The sequence below is a fragment of the Oryctolagus cuniculus genome, chromosome 20 (genome assembly GCF_051225735.1).
Source record: "Oryctolagus cuniculus isolate XC-2025 breed Fujian yellow rabbit chromosome 20, ASM5122573v1, whole genome shotgun sequence".
NCBI lineage: Eukaryota > Metazoa > Chordata > Mammalia > Lagomorpha > Leporidae > Oryctolagus > Oryctolagus cuniculus.
Window position 1 is genome coordinate 49,416,017 of NC_142886.1, and position 9,568 is coordinate 49,425,584.

The following is a 9,568-nucleotide window of genomic DNA, read 5'->3' on the forward strand; positions in this document are numbered from 1 at the left end:
CAGAGGCGAGCTCCGTCCCCCCGCGGCCCGCGGCCACGCGGCCGCCTCAGCAGGTGCTCCGGGCTCCGCGGTCCAGGGCGGAAGGGGAACGCCCCTGCGGCCTCTTCTATTTATAAGGAAGGGGGCGGTACCAGCGGATATGCAAATACGGTGTGGTCTGAGCATGCGCCCTGGCCCCGGGTGTGAGCGGTGCATCCTGGGAAGGTGGGCGTGGCGAGTGGTCCGCTAAAGAGGTCTCGTTGCGTTTCACGGGCAGAAGCTTCCCACTCACCTCCGCTGTACCTGGCTCGGAGCAGGCCACATACACACACATGCACATATATAGTTACACATACACACACACATACACACACACACATACACATACATAGTTACACATACACATACATAGTTACACATACATACAAATACATAGTTACACATACACACAAATACATAGTTACACATACACACATACAAATACATAGTTACACATACACACATACACATACACATACATAGTTACACATACACATACAGAGTTACACATACACACATACACAGAGTTACACATATACACACACATACAAATGCACACAAATGCATACACAATACACATAGTTACACACATGCACACATACACAAATACATACATACATACATGCACATGCTTATGCACACAAATACACTTACATATATGCACATACACATGCATAGTTACACACACATACATAGTTACACATACACACATACACATACAGAGTTACACACATACACATACATAGTTACACATACACACATACATAGTTACACATACACACATACACATACAGAGTTACACATACACACTTACACATACAAATACACACAAATGCATACACAAATACACAATACACATAGTTACACACATACACTTACACACATACACACAAATACCTACATACATACACACAAATACATACTCATATACACACATACATACAAACGCATGTTTATGCACACCAATACATACTTACACACATGCACATACAAATATACACACATGCATACACACATACACATAAATGCACACAAACACAAACACACATATACACGCACGAACACACATCTACACATACACATATGTACACACATACACACACGTGAGGGTAGGGGCCGTGTCTGCGTGGCATGAGCGTCCCCGCCTGCGAGGAGAGGGCTGAGAGGACGGGGGGGTCCCAGAGGTCACGAGGTCCAAAGCTCTCACAGGAGGAAACCCCCGTTGTGAGTGGAGCCCCAGGGGAGCTGCCCGCTGTGCCACCCAGGGCTGACCCAGGACAGGGCCTGGCGTCCAGGGCCCATCACGCGCAGCCTGGACAGACGAGGACGGAGGGGCTGACACCGGGAGCTGGAGCTGGAGCCTGGCCGTGCCCCAGGCTGCTCCCAAGCCCCGCAACCCCTCGGCAGTCCCCCGAGGCTGGCCCAGACCCCAGCACGCACCCGGTGCGGGATTACAGATTTCTGGTGGTATCCATACGGCTTTGGTCCTCTCCCCCCGCCCCCAAGGATGCCTGGTGAACCAACTTAAAATGAACACGAACCTACGAATTCTCCTGAACCACTGAGTTGGAACCAAATCATTTATCAAAATAATCTCCGAATCGGTTTCACTCGGTTAAGGTGCCCGGCTTTGGGGGGGGGGGGGGACAATGAGGTCAAAGATTTCACCGTGGGGAAGGCTTAGCTGGACCGTCCATGTCTTTTTTTTTTTTTTTTTTTTTTTTTTTTTTGACAGGCAGAGTGACAGTGAGAGAGAGAGACAGAGAGAAAGGTCTTCCTTTGCCGTTGGTTCACCTTCCAATGGCCACTGGGGCCAGCGCACCACGCTGATCTGAAGCCAGGAGTCAGGTGCTTCTCCTGGTCTCCCATGGGGTGCAGGGCCCAAGCACTTGGGCCATCCTCCACTGCACTCCCGGGCCACAGCAGAGAGCTGGCCTGGAAGAGGGGCAACCGGGACAGAATCGGCGAACCGACCGGGACTAGAACCCGGTGTGCCGGTGCCGCAGGCGGAGGATTAGCTAGGTGAGCCGCAGCGCTGGCCTACCGTCCATGTCTTTTTTTTTTTTTTTTTTTTAATTTTTGACAGGCAGAGTGGACAGTGAGAGAGAGAGACAGAGAGAGAAAGGTCTTCCTTTGCCGTTGGTTCACCCTCCAATGGCCGCCGCTGCAGCCGGCGCACCGCGCTGATCCGATGGCAGGAGCCAGGATCCAGGTGCTTTTCCTGGTCTCCCATGGGGTGCAGGGCCCAAGCACCTGGGCCATCCTCCACTGCACTCCCTGGCCATAGCAGAGAGCTGGCCTGGAAGAGGGGCAACCGGGACAGAATCCGGCGCCCCAACCGGGACTAGAACCCGGTGTGCCGGCGCCGCAAGGTGGAAGATTAGCCTATTGAGCCACGGCACCGGCTCCGTCCATGTCTTAAAACTTACCCTCAGGGTGAAGACAGGAGGCTTTTTAGGTTCTCCAGACAACTGGATACTCACGCCAGCACATGACACACTCCAGCCCGGGGCTCTGTTTCGTCTACCTAGCCCCCCCCACTTTGTGTCGCTGTCACTCGCAAGGACAAACAGATTTCGTACTGCACAGGGACCGGAATGTCTCAAGTCAGATGAAGACGCTCAGGGATTTCCAGCCCACGAGAGAGCCAGGCTCCTGCTCCCAAGGCCGATTCGCAGCGTGCGGTTAATTTGGTTAAGTGGCAGGAAATGGCACCTTGCTCGCGGGCGCTGTTAACAGGTTCTCAGCTAAAGGGAACTCCAAACGCCACGTTTTCTCCCGGCAGCTGCTCACCACTTTCCACTGCCTCCGTGCCACAGCAACCGCCAACGTCTTTGTTCCCCCCCCCCCGGGAGTCTGCAAAGTAGCCGTGTCCGCGTCCCCTGTGTCCCAAGACATGGGCTGTGCACTCACTGACAAGAGCGGAATCTGTCCTGCGTTCCAGAGGAACTGTCATCGGGGCTCAGGGAGAGCCACGACCCCGGGGAAGATGCCTATACACCTGTCGGGGACACGGGCATGTCACCCATGGGGCACCCTTTCTCAGAGCTACCCAGGGCCCGCCTGGTGCAGGGCGACTTCCGAGAAGAGGGTCCCACATGCCAGAGCCAGCGGACGGGCCGCCTCCACCAGGACGTCACGACTCTGTCAGGATTGCCTGCTGAAATGCAAAGCAGGCTGATTTTGGACTTCTAGATTTCCTTTCGTTTTTGCAGTCCAACTGCGTCATGCTGTTTTTTAAGCCAATTGAGATTCTGTTTAATTTAAAGGGCTTTATGTTGTTTGAAAGAGGCCAGGGGCAAGTCCGCTGGGAGCGGTGGAGAGGCGGCTCTGTGCTGCTCGGGCCCAAGTCCTCGCAGCGCCTCTCTTTCCTGACTGGTGGGCCCACGGCCTGCTTTCTGCAGACTGGGCGCTGCCCCAGCCCCAGGAGGTTTGCAAAGTGACACCTGCTCACTGGAAGGTCCCGCTCTCCTCTCCTCCCCCAGCAACAGCACCAAAGCCGCACTGCAGGCCAAGAAGGAAGCACCGTGCAGTGAAACACAGAAGGGACCCCGAGGCCTTGGGCGGCTACAGGTGGCAGGTTGGCGTGGGGCTGAGTGGCCATGAGGCAGCAGCCGGGGGTGAGATGCAATCTGGGCAGGTGGGCAGAGGTTGCCAGGAGCGTCAGGTGGAGAAGGGAGGTGGGACAAGTCCAGGGAAGAGACAGCTTGTGGGGGAGGCAGCTAGGAAGCCAGCGCGGCCAGCGTCTGGGCTCTGCAGGCGGACGTGGCCGTGCACTTGGACCTGGGAGTCGTGCAGGCTGCTGCCCTTCTCTGCTGGGCTCTAGCAGGCCTCGCATCCGAGTGGAGGAGACGCAGGAAGGCATGGGAGGGCGGAGACAGCACCCAGTGGACGCAGAGCAGGACACCCTGGTAGCCGCAGGCCCGGGAGTGCAGCAAGGGAAGAGGGGGCACAGTGGAGAAAAGTTTTCAAAACAACTGATGAGTAACACAGAGTGGACTGGAATTACGTATTCAATTTTAATTCGTCCATTTTAAATGAGCCCTTGGTAGAAACCACCCACGTTCCCTACAACCAGCGCGCGCTGCATTAGCGTCTGGATTCTAATTCCCTAAGCGTGAGCCTGACGTGTGGCGTCCTTTCCACACACTCATGCAGAAACTGTCGCACAAACTTGTGTTTAACAAAAGGCACATCTGGGACACGCACCACCAGCAAAATCCTCCTTGCTCTACACCTGGTGCTCCGCACTACGACCGAGTGCCTGTGTTTTGTCATTTTTTCCCCAAATACTTATTTCTTCGAAACCCCTGCTTTCTGGAGGTACTGAGTTCCGAAGGAGGAGACTCATTTGTGCAGGCGTGAACAGAAGCTGTTCTCCGAGGCCGCAAAGGCAAGGCCGGGCTGTGCAGAACAGCCTGCTCTCCTAAATAATAGGCCGGATTATTAACCTAAAGCCACCAACCCAACCGGCCAGTCCCCGGCTTCCCCACACAAAAGGCGCCAGCCTGATAACCTCACCTCTTTGGAATTAGGCTGCGGTGCAGACCACAAGGCCCGGCTCAGGACAGCTGCCCTCCCCTGGCCGGCCTCTCCTCCATCCCCCGTGCGCCCAGGTCCGGTTACTCAGCAAGATATGACTTGGCACTAAAACTCAATTAAGCTGAAACTTCGGTCATATGTGGTCCTCTTCCCGGCAGAGCGTAATCCCCGTGACCCATTTTCCAAACGTTGGCACATCTACCTTAAAGCCGGGAGACAGAAAGAGGGGTGAAAAGTTTGTTTAGAACTCAAGCTCCCAATTCGAGAAACCGGCTGGAATTTAAAACAAAAACATTGAAATACACACTCAGGATGCGGTTCTGAGTCGAAGCTCTTGGAGTTTGCACAGCACTTGTCAGACATGAATTGCCGCTCAGGGCCTGTAAAAGCCATTTTGCCAATGGAAATTCCGATGAGAAAGGAAGGGGGGGGTCGGGGCCCCGCTGCTGCCCCCCGGGCTCGCCGGGAGCCAGCGACGTCTGCCGCCTTTGAAGACTGTGGGAGTCTGGCGGGTTAATGGGATTGGGCTTGGTCCCCCCGCTGCCCCTTTACAAGATCCCGAGGCTCCACTCAAAGGGCCCCTCTCATTGCTTTCTGACTTTCTAAGAAGCTCTGTGAACGACACTGACGTCCCCGCTACAGCCATGGAATTCAACGGTAGACAAGGGCGGGACAAAGTGGGTGCGCGCAGAATAGCCGTTCCCAGCAAAGCGTGGGGTGCGGGAGGGGGGAGGGGAGACGGTGGGAAGCCTGCGCCCGGGGAAAGAAAAAGATGCGTGGTCTCCTTTGTGCGCGAACAAATGGCCGAGCGCGGGGCGGTCGGGGACCCAGGTCACGCGCTCCGGGCTGCAGCTGCCGCCTTGGGGCGGGGGTCCCGGGAGGCCGCTGTCCTCGCTCGACCCCGGCGGGCCCAGAGCGCGCCCGGCCCCGACCCGGCTGGCCTAGCGAGGTAAGCACCGCGGGGCAGCGCCGCCGCAGCCGCTGGGGCGCCCCAGGTCACCCCTCGACAGCGCGCACGGCCGGGGCTACGCCGCGCTGGGTCCGCCCCGCGTTCCCGACTCGCCCCGGAGCCACGCGCGGGAGCCTGAAGCGCCGGGAAGCCGCCCTCAGCTGCCCCCGGCCCAGGAGTGGGCCCAGGCCGGGGAGGGTGGGACCGACCCAGGCTGCCTGGTCCCTCGCGGGAGACTGCCCCAGCCGCCCTCGGCGGAGAGCCACCCTCCCTCCGAACCACCGGGCAGGCAGCCGCCTTACCAAGGTCCTGGCCCGGCGCTCCCAGTCGGCTGGCGGGGCCCTCGGCGAGCCCCCGGCCGCCCAACTCGAGGGCTGCCCACAGTCTCCCGGTGCGCGGGCGCGGGCCTGCGGGTCCAGCCTCCGCCCCTCCAGGCCCGCGTCCGGCTCCGGGCCCACGCGCCCGCCGGGCACCTTGAGGCGAGGGCGCACTGTGCGGTGCCGAGGGCCAGCGCCTGGATCAGGCGGCGTCGGAGGGATGCTGGGCATCCGAGGCCCGGGTGGCTGCCGCCGCCACCGCCCGGTAGCCCACGGCCAGGCCGAGGGCATGAAAGGGTCTTTATCCCTCAGTGACACGGCCGGCCGGCGGTTTCCTCCCGCCTCGCCCCTCCAGCGGCCCTAATTGGGGCCGGCTGCTAATGTGATTAAAGGCCAGTTAAACGTTTCTCGGAGCACACGGTGGGAAGAGGCCAGGACCCCTGCCCCCTCCCCAGGGTCACTTCAGGCCTGTGGTCAGGGGGTGGGTGGCCGTGCCAGCCCCAAGGACGGCCTGGCTGGTAGCCCGCAGATTGTCCACCCCGGCCGCGGAGGCCGCGGCGGGCGGGCGGGCGGGCTCCCGAGGCTTTATGTAAGCCGGTGGGCTTTGGGCCCGGCCGGATTTGGGGATAATTTTCGCACGGTCTCCATTTTCTGGCCTTTGGAAAGGCGCCCTGAGCCCTCAGGAACCTCCCCCTCTGGAGCCTGGCGCCCGCAGGGCCCAGCCGCTGCATCAGGCCTGGGGGCTTCGGGCTCTGGGGGGGGAGGGCTCCCCACCTGGGACAGTCACTCCAGGGGGTGGCGGAGCCCCCGGGGGCTGTGCGACCAGACTGAGCCCCTGACACCACTGCACCCTGGGAGGCCTGGAGGCGTGTAGGTTCCCAGGTCGGACACTACGTGGGTGGTCCTGCCTGCCGGCCCGCAGGGCTCTATGTCCCGGCCCCCCAGTCGCCTGGAGCCTGGGAGCCAGTGTCGCCTGCGGCTCCTGCCCTGGGCCCAGAGACCTTGGCGACCCCTACCAAGCCTGCCTGGCCTGGTAGGGGGCTGTATCCCCGGCGCAGGGAAGGCCAGGCTGGTGCCAGGGCAGCGGCCGTGCGCTCCAGAGGGAGGGCTCCGGGAAGGAACCCCGCGACCGGCCGGCGCTCGTGGACAGCCCCCCAAAGCCAAGGGGCGCTGACGCGTCTGTAAGTGCTCGAGCGTCCCCGGGGACGGAAAGCGTGGCCCAGCAAACTGCAAATCTGGAAGTAGTTAGGTTAGGGGAGGCAAATAAAAGCCAAGCGGGAGCCGGGCGGAGACCCGAGCACTGGGCGCTCCCCGGGGCCCTGCGTTCCCGCAGCCGCGGCTGTGGGACTGGCGGCCGGGCGGGAGCAGGTGAGCCGGCTGGGGCTCTCGGCACAGCCCCCATGGAAAAATGCGCGGCACAGCGCCGCGGGAGGACAGGGGCTCGCCTTGAAGGAGCGGTCATCAGCGGCCCCAGACCCGAGGACGCCGACGGCCGAGGCCGAGGCCCCGAGGGGCGCTTCGCTGGCGTGAAAGGCAGTCTGCCCCCAGGAGGTGCTTGCGTGGAGGCCTGGCGCTGCGGCTGTGTGCGCTCCTCAGCTATTCTTGCTTCTAACAGGTCAGACCCCGAGAGTGGAAGGCGCAGGACACGCGGACCGCGCTTCTCGTGGTGGACTTTGTCCTAGAAATGCACTGTGCGTCTGAGAGCCTGACCTCCGAAAACTCCACACCTGTGCGATTTTAAGTGTACATTGTTCAACACCCCACCCCCCCAAAAAAAGGGGGAAAATAATTAAAAAGCAAAAGCTGGAAGCGGAGAAAGCTGGAGAGGAAAACAGACAGTGAGGACCGACCCGGCTTTGCCCCGCAGCCTGTCCTTTCTCTTTGCCTCTCAGATAGCCCAAAGAAGAAAACAGAGTGAAAATAAGATAATTTCGTGTTAAGCCGACACGTCGAAGCAATTAATTTCTTTACAGATGGGTGCAAGGGACCTGCTGAGAAAACAGTGCACAGCAGTCGATTCCTCTTCCCTTCTGCTGCTCGGAGAATCGGAAAAAAGTAAACAGCTCCCACCTCACGATGCTTTCATCTGCTTATTGAACACAGATAAAATTAGAATCCTCTTCTATCTGAGATCTAAAAAAATAATTGCACAGGAAAAGTGACTTTTTTAACCAAAGAGATGTCTGTTTTTGTTTCTGTGTGAAATGGCAACATTTAACTAATAGGTAACGGCTGAACGGCCTTGGTGGTGTTTAATCTACAACTCCCGTAAAGACAGCTACCCTACTGGCTGTGGGGGGAAAAACCTTCGGTTCTTAAGTAAATCTTGTATTTTTTTTTTCTGAGAGGGCTTTTCCCATGATCTGTCAATAAATGAGCGATAAAGAGCGAAACAAACCGTTGTGTGTTTTTGGCAAATAATTCTTTCATTCTCAGATGTCCAAAGTGCACGGACCGCCGCTTATTGGGAATAACCTTGCAACACTGCGGTGAGCAGAGGCTCCGCTGGTTTCCCGGTCCTAGGGGAGTCCCACTCCTCCAGGAGGGTCCCCCGGACGCCAGCGTGTGTTCCCATCTCGGCAGACCCAGCACAGCACGCGTGGAAGCCGAGCGAGTGCAGGAGCCACTCAGAGCTGGAGGTCCCGTGCCTCGTGTGTGTCTGTCCCCATCTTGAGCACCTCCGTGGGTGTTTCTCTTACCTGCCAAGCAGCCTACTCAGCAGTGTGCTTGGGACCTTGCTCTCTCACTAGAAAATGACAAGCATAGACCAGCCGGGGCGCCTGCCTGAGCGCCAGCCGACCACCCACCAGGCAGATCCTCAGCCCCAGTCACGTGGTGGGGGGCGTTTGGGTCTTTGTTTCTGGTTTTGTTCCGCTTCTCTGGGAACACAAAGGCCCCTGTGTCGGGGCACCTGGGCTGGTCAGCCCGGAGAACACGGCTTCCCCTGGAATGCCAGCTTGCCTTCTGCAGTTGGTTACAGCCGAACCGTTGGCCTGGTCTGGCATTGCCCAAAAGAAGGCCCCTTCCACGAAGGGCAGGTGCACACTGAGCTGTAGACAAAAGACGTGAGTGTCAGGGAGCGCCCAGGGAAGGGGGAGAACAAAGATTGGCCCTGGGAACCTAGAAAGCCACACCTGAAATGCACCTGCTGGGCTCTCACCGGGGCCTGTGTAATGGAAGCAGCTCCAGGTGGACAGGAACCTAAGGCCAGCGCCACACTCCAGCCACGGTCACCTGACTGAGAAACATCTGAGAACCAGGAAGCCTTCCTCCTGCCGCCCGCAGTGGGGAGTGCAGAGCCTTCCCCACAGGCCTCCGGCCCAGCCTCTGTCCCCACCCCCTGACATACCATGCTCCCCACGACACCCCCATGGCCGACACCGGCCCAGATCCGGCCAGCGTGGAGGCGCTGCTGTGGGAGCCTGGAACAGGAGGGCATAGCCCGCGCTGCCCAGCCCTGGGCCTTGGGATGCTCCAGTTAGCACCCCCTGTGGCAGCCTGAGCCCTGAGACCCCACACGGTGCTGCCGCCGCCTTGCCGAGCCAGCTGCGTTGGCGTGCGGGGAGCGGCCCTCCTCCGAAGTCCTCGGCGTGGCCTGGCCTCTGGCCTGTGCCCAGCACCGGCATTCTTGTTCCCAGAACAAAAGCCCGGAGGCCCCTGCAGAACCGAGAAAGGCTGAAAACAGCGGCTTTCGGTGCCGGCTGGCCGCGGTCAGGGAGAGAAGCGCGTCCTCTGCCCGCGC

The 9,568-nt window shown here is 59.3% G+C and overlaps 1 long non-coding RNA gene across 1 annotated transcript; it reads left to right on the forward strand.

The window, feature by feature from the left end:
• Positions 1-4,892: 4,892 nt before the first annotated feature.
• Positions 4,893-8,224, forward strand: LOC103345186 (uncharacterized). Its single transcript, XR_016226835.1, has 2 exons — positions 4,893-5,217; positions 7,442-8,224. It is a non-coding gene; the product is annotated as an uncharacterized LOC103345186 (long non-coding RNA).
• The last annotated feature ends 1,344 nt before the right edge of the window (positions 8,225-9,568 follow it).